The following is a 13,750-nucleotide window of genomic DNA, read 5'->3' as shown; positions in this document are numbered from 1 at the left end:
ATCTCCATTGTAAAACCTAACTCACTTCTGCTATGTTGCTTCTGGCAGCTTTGGCAAACTAAAACACCACCTCAAAACTCCTCTTTTTGCTTCCCTCACTCCAAATGTAATGGACATTTGTGTCTTTGGCCTGCCCAGCATGCATTCTCTCTTCTTCTGTTCACATCACCCTAATTTGATTGCATCACCCTAATATCCTTCCTTCATTCCTGCCCTATGTAATTTGAATAGATGAGCTCACCCTCCACTTCCAGAGGTGGTCACTTGGTTCAGGTCTGACTCATCTCAAGAATGAATCTGTGATTATAACCAGGCCAGAGAGATTCCTGGGACGGTCATGACACCCTAAACCAGTAAGGATACCTTGAGCCTAGTAACATGTAAAAATCCTAAGCAATCTCGGCCTTGCAAAACATCCATCAGGGGACCTATCTTGAAAGCCTGAAAGCCTACACTATGTTCATTTTAAGAACAATGACTGAGTTTGTCCATAGAGCTGTACTCATTTCCCATTGCTATTGTAACAAGTTACCACAAGTTTGGTGGCTTAAAACAACACAAATTTTTATCTTACAGTTCTGGAGATCAGAAGTCCAAAATCAGTCTCAGACAGAAATCAAGGTGTCAGCAGGACTGAGGCCCTTCTGGAGGCCCTAGGAGAGAATCTGTTTCCTTGCTTTTTCCAGCTCCTTGAGGTTGTCTGTATTCCTTAGCTTATAGATCCATATCACACATCTCTGTCTCTGACTCTTCTGCCTCCCTCTTTCTATTCTAAGAACACTCGTGATTACCTGGTGCCCAAACAGATAATCCAGTATAATTTCCCCATCTCGAGACCCTTTACTTATTCACAGCTTTGCTATTATTGATGAATTCCAAAAGGAAATATTGGATTATGTTTGTAAACTGATCTTTTCCTCTGGGCATATTAGATTATATTGGATTCATAGGTTTACTTGATTAAGTAATTATGTAAACCTCTTGTGCCAGTAAGGCATTGAGTCCCCACCCTTTGGTGGGTGGGGACTCACAGATAAAAGGCATGGCAAAAGACAGAGTTAGGGGTTTTTTTGATGTTGAAATTTTGATATTGAAGTTTGATGCTGTAGCCTTAAACTGGAGCCCAGGAAGTTAGGCTCACAGAGGAAAGAGAAGCCAGCCCCAGGAAACCTGACCCCTCACAGACGTCAGCAGCCATCTTGCTCCAACAGGTGAAAATAGACTTTGGTGAGGAAAGCAACATGCTTTATGGCCTGATATCTGTAAGCTCCTACCCCAAATAAATACCCTTTATAAAAACCAACCAATTTCTGGTATTTTGCATCAGCACCCCTTTGGCTGACTCATACATGGGGGTTAGGATGTAGACATCTGTGGCAGTCCATTATTCTTTCTACTATAATAATTTTGCATAGGGGCCTCAGAACCTCCTGACAAAGACCTCATCTGAGGAAAAGAGACAGTTGATGGTTCAATGAGTTGGTGTGAACAGGAATCTCTTGAAGTCAAAAGTGAATATCCTGCTGAGATTGGGGGAGAGGAAGCTTGGATTATTCCTAGAACTAGTGCCAGAAATCTGTACAGAGGAGACAGTAAGAAGAAAATTTGTTTCACCACATGTGTGAGAAAGTTAGAACACAAACTGGCATGGCTTTGCAGCTGCATGACAGACTGTAATCCACATGGGGTGTCTGAGGAGCAGAGTTCCATGGCTCTGTGGCAAGTACCAGATCTTCTGCCAGGACCTCAAGTTATTGGATTGAGTTTGACTAGAACAAAGACTAACATTCATGGTTTCAAACTGGTTAACTATTTTCAATTGTAGCAACATATGTGTGTATAGGGCATGTGTGTGTGTTTTATGTACATATAAAACCTAAAATTCACCATTTTAACCATTTTTAAGTGTACATTTCAGTGGCATTGATTATATTCACAATTTTATGCAATAATCACTATTTCCAAAAGTTTCAATCATTCCAAAGAGAAAATCTATACCCATTAAGCAATAACTTCACATTCTCTACAACACTCAGCTACTGGTCTACCCTCTAATCTAATTTCTGTCTATGAATTTGCCTATTCTATTTATTTCATTTAAGTGGAATCAAACAATATCTGTCCTTCTGTGCCTGGCTTATCTCACTTAGCTTAATACTATCAGGGTTCATCCATGTCATAGTGTGTATCCCAACTTCATTCCTTTTGGTGGTTGCATATTATTCTATTGTATGTTATAGCAGTTTGATATGGTTATGAATTCCAAAAATAGATATTGGATTATGTTTGTAATCTGATCTGTACCTGTGCATGATTGAGTTATCTTTAGCATTAGCACCCCTTGGTGGGTGGGAACTCACAGATAAAAGGCATGGGAAAGAACACAGTTGAGGATTTTTGATTTTGAAGTTTTGCTGTTGGAGTTTGATGCTGAAGCCTTAAGCTGAGGCCCAGGAAATAAGCTCACAGAGGAAAGAGAAGCCAGCCCCAGGAAGAAGCAAGCCCTGGAAAGAAAGGAACCTTGAACTCAGGGAGAAGCAAGACCCTGGAAGGGAAGGACCCAGGAAGCCTGAACCCTTGCAGCTATCGGCAGCCATCTTGCTCCAGCATGTGGAAATAGACTTTGGTGAGGTAAGTAAATTATACTTTATGACCTGGTATCTGTAAGTTCCTACCAAATAAATACCCTTTATAAAAACCAACCCATTTCTGGTATTTTGCATGAGCACCCGTTTGGCTTACTAATACATATGTATTCGCCACATTTTGTCTGTCCAGTCATCTGTTGATGGATATTGTATTAGTCAGTCAAAGGGGTGCTGATGCAAAATACCAGAAACTGGTTGGCTTTTATAAAGGGTATTTATTTAGGCTAGAAGCTTACAGTTACCAGGTCATAAAGCATAAGTTACTTCCCTCACCAAAGTTTGTTGCCACATGCTGGAGCAAGATGGCTGCCGATGGCTGCCAAGGGTTCAGGCTTCCTGGGTTTCTCTCTTCCCGGGGCTCGTTCATATCTGGGCTCAGCTGCTCTCTCTCTCCACAAGGCCAGCTGTAGACCATCAAGTAAATGGCTCATCTCTCTTCCCGGAGCATCTGCTGTATCCAATTGAACATTCTGTCTATCCTCACACATCTGCTTCTCTGTGCATTCACTTCCCAGGCCCCAGGATCAAAAGTCCAACCTCCCTTCTCTGCGGTACGGTTTCTCTGTGAATCTCTGCCCACAAAGAGGGCGGGGACTCAATGTCCTACTGATGTGGCCCAATCAAAGCCTTAATCATTATTTTATCAAGTAAAAGTGAAACCTCTGAATCCAATATAATCTAAAATGCCAGAAGGGACGGAACAGTTAATGATCGTAATCCACTATCTATTTTTAGAATTCATAAACAATATCAAACTGCCACAAATACTTTGGTTGTTTCCACCTTTGGCTATTGTGAATAATGCCACTATGAACACTGGTGTACAAGTATTTGTTAGACTCCCTGTTTTCAATTCTTTAGGGTATATATCAAAAAGAAGAGTTGCAGAGTAATATGGTCCTTCTATATTTAACTTTCTAAGGAAATGCCAGACTGTTTTCTACAGCAGTAGCACCATTTTACATTCCCTCCTGGAATGTACGAGGGTTCCAATTTCTCCACATCCTTGCTAACACTTGTTATTTTCCATTTTTTGCTTATAGCCATCCTAGTAGGTATGAAGTGGTATTCCATTGTGTTTTTAATTTGCATTTCCCTAATGACTAATGAAATCAAGCATCCTTTCATGTGCTCTTTGACTATTTGTATATCTTTTTTGGAGAAATGTCTATATAAATCCTTTGCCAATTTTTAATTGGGTCATTTGTCTTTTTGTGGTTGAGAAAGTGATGAACTTTCAAGACCTAAAGGGAAAAAGCAGGGTGAAAGGGACAAAGCTCTCCTGCCATCATTGATGCAGATTCTTCTGTTCCAACCACCTCACTCACCTGGTCACTCCAGCGGGCGTGAGCAGGGAAACTTTAGGCAGACCAATGGTGGGAGCACGTTGCCTGTGCACCTTCTCAGATTTGCCTGTGCCTGCAGTCTTCAAGGGTTCTTAGGGTGCATACATTGAGGGGAGAGGTGGGAATGCATGGGGAATGGTTTCATAGTCTGAGGCAAGTTAATAAGTGTTTTTTTTTCTTGCCCCAAAGTGGTGATTAGGCTCCAGTGCCAGAGACAAATGAGACATAAGTGTCCCTCATTCTAAAGATCACTGGGCCACCCCCTGGCTCACAGCTCACTGGGAAGGGGGAGAACTGGCTGCCCTACTACCCGCCGTAGCCTCAAACCAGCCTCCCAATGCCACCACTTTCCCAGAGACGAGAGAAGGGATTTATTAGGATTGTGAGTTGGGAGCCCAACGCCATGGAGTAGAGAGAGCCTGGAAGCTGAAGGGGAGAATACATCCTGGAGGCAGATCCCAAACCCACGTCTCTTAGGTGGGGGAGCCAAGTGAGAGGAACAGGGAAGTTCAAGGCCCTGGCCCTTCAAGTTCCTTGAGTCAAAAGCCTGGCAAGGTGGGGAAGTGGGCAGCTTCAGAAAGTTGGGCAGACTTTTAATAATCAAGTCATGGAATCGAAGCTGTTGCCAAAAGGTCTGATACCTGGTAAAAAAGTGAGATTCGACAAGTGTGACCAGAGACTGGAATAAAAATAAAACCATTCCATGTTTTGCCCCACCGAGTTAGGGGTGTTCAAGAACCTTTCACAACTATTTTACAATAACGGCAGAATAAGCACCAAGGATCTGAGTTTCTCCTGGTTGCAGTCAAGCAGCCCAATCCTTTCCTAGAGGGGAAAACACACCTGGACAGATGAATATTTCCCCAAATAACTTCAGAGAACAAAACAAAGAAAAAGGCACAAAGCAGACTCAACCATTTGGTGAGCAGATGAAATAAAATAATTTTTGCTAGATTTCATATGTATTTCACATCGAAGGAAGGAGCAAAAGGAAACTCCATGGGGTCCAATCAAGGAAATGTTTCTATCGTGCCAGGGGGAAGGACCTTCCCTACTCCAATGACCATTGGAGCATGGCCTACAGACCCAGGAGAGGTCTGTAGCCCATGCCAGGGTTGTCTGGGCAGCAGCCAGATGGGACTTTGGTGCCTCACAGCAAGAGATGAAACAGGAAGGAAGTTGAGAGTGGAGAATATATTCCAACTTGGCCTGAAGAAATGGTGAATTCCCTGTGGTACCAGAGGGAACAGCATCCCTGCCTGCACTCCTGGGCCTTTCTAAACTAACTAAGAAGAATTTAAGCAGGCCCAGTGTTCCCTCCAATAACAGATAGGGGTAGTCCCAAAGAATAGGGTTTTGCTACCAATGCTATATTCCTATTTTTACTATCATGCTCATGTGGTTTGGGAAAGCATAGAGTACAGAGAACAGAACTGCAAAAAGGAATTCATAAGCAAACCTCCAAACTCTTTCTTCCCCTTCAGCTCATCTGAAACCTTACTTTTAGATTAAAAACTGCTCGGTCTCAGTCAGATAGGGCACAGAGATGCTTCTGGAAGAACCATCACAAAGGCAGCCTGAGAAGAACCCCAAGTTCAATTTAAACTTTTATTGGTTGGCAATGGTGGTACTGGAAAAACTACTTTTATAAAACATCATTTGGTGAGTTTGAGAAATATATAGATACCAGGGGTGTTGAGGTCCATCCCCTTGTGTTCCATACCAACAGAGGACCTATCAAGTTCAATGTGAGATACAGCTGGTCAGGAGAAATTTGGTGGCCTGAGAGATGGCTATTATAGCCAAGCCCTGTGTACCATTAAAATGTTAGAGATACTATCAAGAGTTACTTATAAGAATGTGCTTAATGGCTTAGGGATCTGGTACAAGTGCGTGAAAAATCCCCATTGTGTTGTATTGTGTTGTGTTGTATGGAAACAAAGTGGATATTAAGGACAGGAAAGTTAAGGCAAAATCCATCATCTTCCACCGAAAGAAGAATCTTCAGTACTCTGACATTTCTGCCAAAAGTAACTACAGTGCTCGCTTCCGCAGCACATATACTAAAATTGGAAAATTGGAAGATTAGCATGGCCCCTGTGCAAGGATGACATACAAATTCATGAAGCATTCCATATTTTTATCAACTATTGTGATTAGTAATCAAAGAAAATTTGGCATAAGTGTGAAGAAAGTGGCCATGGTGGCTGCTGGGGGTAGGGAGTGGGAGGAAAAGATTTGATGTGGGGGCATTTTCGGGGGTTGGAGTTGTCCTGGGCGATGCTGCAGGGCCAGTTACCAGACAATGTATGTCCTCCCATGGTCCACTGGGTGGACTGTGGGAGAGTGTGGGCTATGGTGTGGACCATTGACCATGAGGTGCAGTGGTGCTCAGAGATGTATTCACCAAATGCAATGAATGTCTCATGATGATGGAGGAGGTTGTTGTTATGGGTGGAGGAGTGGGGGGTAGGGGATATATGGGTACCTCATATTTTTTGAATGTAACATTAAAAAAATAAATAAAGAGAAAAAAAGAAAGGGAAAGTCTAAGGTCAAGTACATTACTAGAAGGAAAACTAAAAAATGTAACATGGGACTGTATAAGATAACGAAACCTCATGTGAACTATGAATATGGGTAATATTGCATATATAAGACTGTTTTTACCAAATAGAAATATAAATAAACTAGAGAGACAGAATCAGAATAGCTTTATAAATGCTATTTATAATACATTATAAATGCTATTTATAATACAATGATAGCATTGTATTCCCCTGTATACAGCAGGGGAAGAATAAAGAAACTGAGAAGTGATACATTTTTTTGTTTGCTTGTTTTTTGTTTTTATTATTATTGGAATAATGAAAATAATTTAATAATGCCTGAAATGACAACAGCACAACTATGTGATTATACCAAATACCACTGATGGTACAATTTGTATGGATTTATGCTTTATTAATATGTATCAAAAAAATTGATTTGTTTAAAAAAAAAGTAGCTACAACTTTGAAAAGCCCTTCCTTTGGCTTGCTAGAAAGCTGATCAGAGATCCTAACCTGTAGTTTGGTGCCATGCCTGCTCTTGCCCCACCAGAGGTTGTCATGGACCCAGCTTTGGCAGCACAGTATGAACATGACTTAGAGATAGTTCAGACAACTGCTCTGCCAGATAAGGATGATGACCTGTGAGAAGCTGAAGCTGGAGTCCAGCATCAGAAGTTGAGATTTATAGGCAACTGTCCTGTGATGTCAGTGGCACAGCCTTTGCAGCTTCATTGTGTAGCTAAGCAGAGCATGTGCTTCATCTTTGGGATGCTGAAGGAAATGAATGGGCTGCAGAGCCAATATGGCAGTTAAAAAATACCTTCATTTTTTTGGACCTGCATATTTAGCTGATTTGGAATGCAGTTGTTTCCTTTTTCAGTTTCAAATATAAGACTGCTATGGTCACAATATTCAGTGGTGTGGCAGTTTGGTATTGTTTATAAATTCCAAAAATAGATATTGAATTGTGTTTGTAAACTGCTCTGTTCCTCTAGGTGTAGTAGATTGTATTAGACTCAGAGGTTTCACTTCTACTTTATTAAATCAAGATTAGGGCTTTTATTTGACCATAAGGGCAACTTGGTTGCCCTACAGCTAGCCTACAGCTAGCCTAGAGCTTGGGCAATATAAATGGAAGCTCAGTCAAGGAGAGGGCAGTAAATAAATGGAGAAGGAGAAGAGAGAGAGTTGAGTTTTAATGCTGGAGCCCCAGGGAGAGACCCGAGTCGTTCGCCTAAGAGTTTACAGCTGGCCTTGTGGAACAATCAGAGCAGCTGAGCCTTGGGAAGAGAGAGGAGCCTTATGCCAGCCTACAGCTAAGATCAGAAGAAGCTGGGACCATGGAGCCTTAAGAGGAAGAAGAAGGCTGAATCTTCGCAGAGACCGGCAGCCATCTTGCTCCAACACATGGCAACAGACTTTGGTGAGGGAAGTAACTTCCCCTTTATGGCCTTGTGACTGTAAACTTCTACCCCAAATAAATACCCTTTATAAAAGCCAACAGATTTCTGGTACTTTGCCTCAGAATCCCTTTGGCTGACTAATATAAGTGTGGTGAAGTCTTGTTTGTTATTGTCATTCCCATTCCTTTATGTTTAGAATCAGAATAAAGCTATATTTCAAATATTTTAAGAACTGCTTTGAATTCCCTGGAAATAGCAGTGTATTTTATTGGTAAGCTTTCATTTCCATTTTATGGGAGCAAATCTATGTAACTTCTTAATTCTTAGGCAAAATCACAGATCTCTTTTGATTCCTGTGAAATTTGTGTACTTTGTGGTCTCTGAATTAAATCCTGCTTAGTTGATAGTGAAAATTTTCTTTTGCTACTGCTGCTCCTTCCAAAGTAAATGGAAAATGGAACAAAGGAGGAAGGAAGGGAGGGAGGGAGGGAGGAAGAGAGGGAAAGAAAAAAGGGAAAGGAGAGAAGGAAATTAAAGGAAGAGGGGGAGGGAAGAGGAGGGAGGAAGGAGGAAAAAAAGAAGAAAAAAGAGAGCGATGAAAAGAAAAGGAAGCCTATGGATGACCAGTCATGGGGCCTTGGGGAAAATCAGCTGAAAGGAAGGAATGGAATGAAGCAAGGGTTGGTTACCGCTGCTTGCTCAGTGGGCTCCAGTTACGATGTCTTAGCAGATGCAACTGTTGGGCAACAGTTTCAAACTTGAGATAAAACAGCCTTCTTGCCTTACTGTAGTCAGAGGGAATCTGAGAGAAGCTAATGTCCTCCTGGGAGGGAGAAGTAGAAAGGTGCCTTGTTTTAATGTTACTTTTAGGGTTTGAGCGTGAAAGGAAAAAAAAAAGAAAAGCCTGAAACTCCCCTTACACTTTTTACGTGAGAAGCTCTCCTCAGGCTCAATGGATGCCACCTAGTGGGCAAACAAGCAGCTCACGCATAGCCAGCAACTCAGGCAGCTTCCCAAGGCCAGGCAGGGTTTGACTTATCACCTTTCCTTCTCTATCTAATGCAGGGATGTAAACAGTGGTTTAGCCCTTCAGAGGCTGCCCCTTACATTGGGACAGAGGCAGCAGCAAATAAGGACTGACAGAGAGTGGCCCCGGAGACCCAGGGAGCCCTGAGAGCTGGGTTGGAGCAATGGAGGGGTTGGGACTCTGGCTGCCTAGAGACTCGAGACAGGAGCCTGGAACCAGAGGGTCAGAAAACTGGCCAGGGGCTTTACCACCATCTGTAGTCGGCAAAAAGCCAAGGGTCTGGACTCTGTGGCATCTGATAAAGCAGGTTAGGATTCATTGGTCCTCAAGACCAAGATCTGATATTTAGAAGGTCTTTATTATTCAAGACAGGGACACCAGCCAGCAGAGGTACAGTGATAAGGTTCATTCTAAGCAGGGACTTTCTGCCCTTTGACCCATTCTATATCTTAGACCATCGTGTGTGCATTCTGGAGCCCACAGGATTCTGCATATGAGGTATATTTCAGCTGGTCTGAATTGAGTTTATGACTCTTAAAGTCAAAAGAATACAATACAGTTTCTCAGTCTATTGCAAAGGACAGTGGCGAGTGTCAGTGGGCAGATATAAAAGTGACAGTGAGACAGTAAACATGACCACTCTACATAGCTGCCCACAACCCCTCCTTCTAACGGACTGTCCCTCCTAGAATATCCTGATGAAGGTGTGGGTCTAAGCATGCTATTCCAGCCCTGCACTTGTCCAGGAGTAAGTGCTTGACCTCAGGACAGTCAGGAGAGGTGATGTTATGCTGTCATAACAAATAATGCCCACAATTTAAGTGGCTTAAAACAACACGGCAGCAAGGGAAAATGGGTTTATTCTTGATCATGCAACCTATCTGTAACATACCAGCTGAGAGTTCCTCCCCAAACTGTCCTCCATCCAGGACAGACTGAAGGAGCAGCCACCTTCTGGAGCATTGGCTGGTCACTAGAGCAGAGGAAAGGAGAAAATGACTGATTTCACACAAAAAGTTGAATTGTCAAGTCAGATTCACAGGGATCATAGATCTTACCCAATACTAAATTTTACTAATAATTCAAAGGATGCAGGCAATCCCAAGACCCAGGAGAAACATGAAGAAATTTGAGATGTCAGTAGAGTTCTCAGGTACTTCCTTTCTGCATTAGAACCAGTTCTTGTTCAGATTTTAAATGGTAGGTTCTAAACGAGGCTTCACTTGCACAAAGGGAGCCATTTCACTTATGAAATATATCCAACTTATTCTCAGATAATTACATAGCTGATTGATAGTTTTCCAGTGTGCCATGCCCCATATATGCAGAAATTCCTAATTTGTTCACCATGAGCAACCTAGATAGACAAAGTACATCTTGCAAAATTCATTCCACAGGCCTCTCACCATGTAGCACTGCCACATCCATGACTCTGATGTGTCCTTTTCCTTTTTCTCCTTTCTCAACAAACTCTTGTTACTGGCCTTGGGGGGTGGGGTAGGGGGGAGGCATTCCATAAGTGAGGATTCTCCATTATAAGTGAAGAGTCTCCACTATCTAACCAGTGTAGGTGTGATCAACATGTTTACAAAGCGTTAATCCTTTCTTTTAATCCTTTCAGCTCGCACCCTTCTGTGTTAAAACAAGAAGGAAGGTTACCACTGTTAACCTCTTCCTTTCTGATGTAAATAATGCTTTGGCCCTTAAAAGTTTCCATCAGGAAATTAAACATATCACTTCTGCTTACACAATTCATTGCCAAAGCAAGTCACATGCCCTGGATTCAAAGGCATAGAGAAGTAGAATCCTTCCTCAGGGAGGAAACCAGATATTGTTGAAGAGGCAGCCAATTCATGGGTGGGAAGGGGGAGTCTGAAATAAAGATCCATCTTGTATCAGAGTAATGCTAATGGCCGTAATAGATCAACCTATACATTTCAGGTGCTTAACACAAAGAATGCTAATTTATCTTTTGCATTGATTCAATGTGCCTATTTGGCAGACAGCCTTCTACAGGGTCATTCAGGATCCTGAGCTCCTTCCATATAATTACTCCACCATCTCCTTGGGCCTCAGTCCTGTTCTGCTCTTTCAGCTGGCTAACAGGGAATGAAATACTGGAGAAGTGCCAATAGGTGCTGCCTAAGAACTTTGGCTCATTCGTCACACACATGGTTTCACCTGCATGCAAGGGAGACTAGGAATTGTCATCCCGGAAAGGACAGCTACTTCCCAACCACAACTCTACCTGACATCAAGGGAGCAAAATCTCTGGAGGAAGTCAGCCGTCTCTGCTGCAGGCATTGAAAGATCTCTCTTTCTCTTGGAAATGTAAACTAAAGGAATTTCCCTTTATGTATTGGGGCTATACCTAACAGTATTTATCAGGTAGGATTGGGTTGAATGTTTCAGTTACCAGATTTCATTTAGGTTCTTGGTTATGCTGCAGAAATGCACACCGGATGAGTTAGGCCAATAATTTATTCAGGTAGGGAGGAAAGAGAAATGGGAGAGAATAATAGAGCAGGGGTCCCAGGAAGAGAGGAAGGGGGTGAAAAGTAACAATGTGATCCCCATTATAGATTGTAAATGCCCAGGTTTACTGGCGTGGCCACATGGCAGAGGAAAAATGGCGAGAGCAGTGGAAAGAGGGCAGGAACAGGTCCAGAGATAAGAGAGCAGGAGCACGAGAGAGTGAGTGCGCTTCAGCCCTGTACCCGGGGCTTTTTGAACTGTTAATTATTCTACCACTCTTTTGCTAACAGCAGGGGAGGAGTTCCAGCTGTTTGCTGTTTTTTTGTTGTTGTTGTTGTTTTAAAGATTTATTTATTTATTTATTTCTCTCCCCTTCTCCCCCCCCCCCCCCACCCCACCCAGTTGGCTGTTCTCTGTGTCTATTTGCTGGGTCTTCTTTGTCTGCTTCTGTTGTTGTCAGCGGCACAGGAATCTGTGTTTCTTTTTGTTGCGTCATCTTGTGTGTCATCTCTCCGTGTGGGCGGCACCATTCCTGGGCAGGCTGCACTTTCTTTCGCGCTGGGCGGCTCTCCTTACAGGGTGCACTCCTTGCACGTGGGGCTCCCCTACATGGGGTCACCCCTGCGTGGCACGGCACTCCTTGCACACATCAGCACTGTGCATGGGCCAGCTCCACACAGGTCAAGGAGGCCCAGGGTTTGAACCGCGGACCTCCCATGTGGTAGACGGACGCCCCAACCACTGGGCCAGGTCCACTTCCCCCTGTTTGCTGTTTTGATTGATTACCCCACCCATCAATCCTTTATGAAGGCTCAATGATAAAGTCCTCGGGGAATATCTGGGGCTTCTCCTGGCTTCCAGAAGAAGTCTTTGTTCTGGACGGCAGGATCTTGTGGGTGGGGGTCTTCCAGCAGCCTGGGGGTTATTGATGTCCATGTGAACTCTCTGCTAGGTTCAAGATCTGCCTATTGACTCCCTATCTTACCAGCCTGCTTCATTTCCTCCTGGTCTCCAATGATTATTTCATGTCCAACCATCATGTCCATAACCCAACTAATCAGAAGGAAGAAAAGACAAAACTGAAGGTAAGCTGTCATTTTCCTTGAAAACTTCCTGGAAGTCCTTACAAGACACTTGGCCAGAACAGTCACAGAACATACAGCCAAACCAAGATGAAAGAGAGCCAGGAAATGTGGTACTTATTATTATGGCCACGTACCCAACCAAAAGCAGTGGTTCTTAATGGAAGTAGAGCGAACGTGTACTGGAGGAACATGATCAGTACCTGCCACAAAGGTCATGACTGGACGTAGGCCTGGAGAAGTTAGAAAGGGATATGCATAACTCAGAGTGCTGGGGCAATAGAATCTACACATTAATAGAGAAAGCCAGTGGAAGGCAGAACAGAAATAACTGGATACCAGAGTGTGACTCGGTCATGTTAATGGGTAGAGACTGAGAGTGAAGCTCTATGAACTCCTGCTAATGGGATGTTCAGAACTTCTGTCTCCTCCAGGATTTGTGAGGGCCAGTCCTGGTATAACTCCTGACCTTACATTTCCACGGAATTCCCCTTATGGTACTATATATGTCCATCTTCCCTTTACAAAGCCAACTGGAGTGGGTCTTTGTTCCCTGAAAAGCACAAGACCAAATTAAAAAGTTTTTTAAAAAGATTTTATTTATTTATATCTCCCCCCTCCCTCCACTGTCTGCACTCTGTGTCCATTCACTGTGTATTCTTCTGTGTCTGCTTATATTGGGCAGCTCCAGGAACCAATCCTGGAACCTTCTGTGGTGGGAGAGAAGGGATCACTTTCTTGTGCCACACCAGTTCCTTGGTCTGCTGCATCTCTTATTATCTCTCCCCTGTGTCTCTTTTTATTCTGTCATCTTGCTGCGCCAGCTCTCCGCATGGGCTGGCACTCCTGCATGGGGTAATACTCCTGTGCAGGCCATCACTCCACATGGGCCAGCTCACCATGCAGGCCAGCTTGCCTTCACCAGAAGGCCTGGATATTGAACCCTGGACCTCCTATATGGTAGACAGGAGCCCAATTGCTTGAGCCACATCTGCTTCCCTTAAAAAGTATTTTTGAGAAAATCTAGAGACATGACACCATATTGAAAATGAGAATTACTTCTTGGAGCAACACTATAGTAGGCAGAATTGAGTCCCTGACCGCCCATGAATATGTTACCTTATAAAGCAAAAGGGACTTTGCAGATGTAAGTAAATTTACTAATCAATTGACCTTGAGATATGGAGATTATCCTGGGTTATCCAGGTGGATCAAAG

General features: G+C 43.2%; 1 non-coding gene and 1 pseudogene across 1 annotated transcript; both read left to right on the top strand.

The window, feature by feature from the left end:
• Positions 1-5,067: 5,067 nt before the first annotated feature.
• On the top strand, positions 5,068-7,191 carry LOC101430504 (GTP-binding nuclear protein Ran-like; annotated as a pseudogene).
• LOC111764725 (U6 spliceosomal RNA) lies at positions 6,034-6,136 on the top strand. The gene has a single exon (XR_002797267.2). It is a non-coding gene; the product is annotated as a U6 spliceosomal RNA (small nuclear RNA).
• Positions 7,192-13,750: the final 6,559 nt, after the last annotated feature.

The sequence above is a fragment of the Dasypus novemcinctus genome, chromosome 7 (genome assembly GCF_030445035.2).
Source record: "Dasypus novemcinctus isolate mDasNov1 chromosome 7, mDasNov1.1.hap2, whole genome shotgun sequence".
NCBI lineage: Eukaryota > Metazoa > Chordata > Mammalia > Cingulata > Dasypodidae > Dasypus > Dasypus novemcinctus.
The sequence above is the reverse complement of the archived record's forward strand: the minus strand, read 5'-3'. Positions and strand labels throughout refer to the sequence as shown.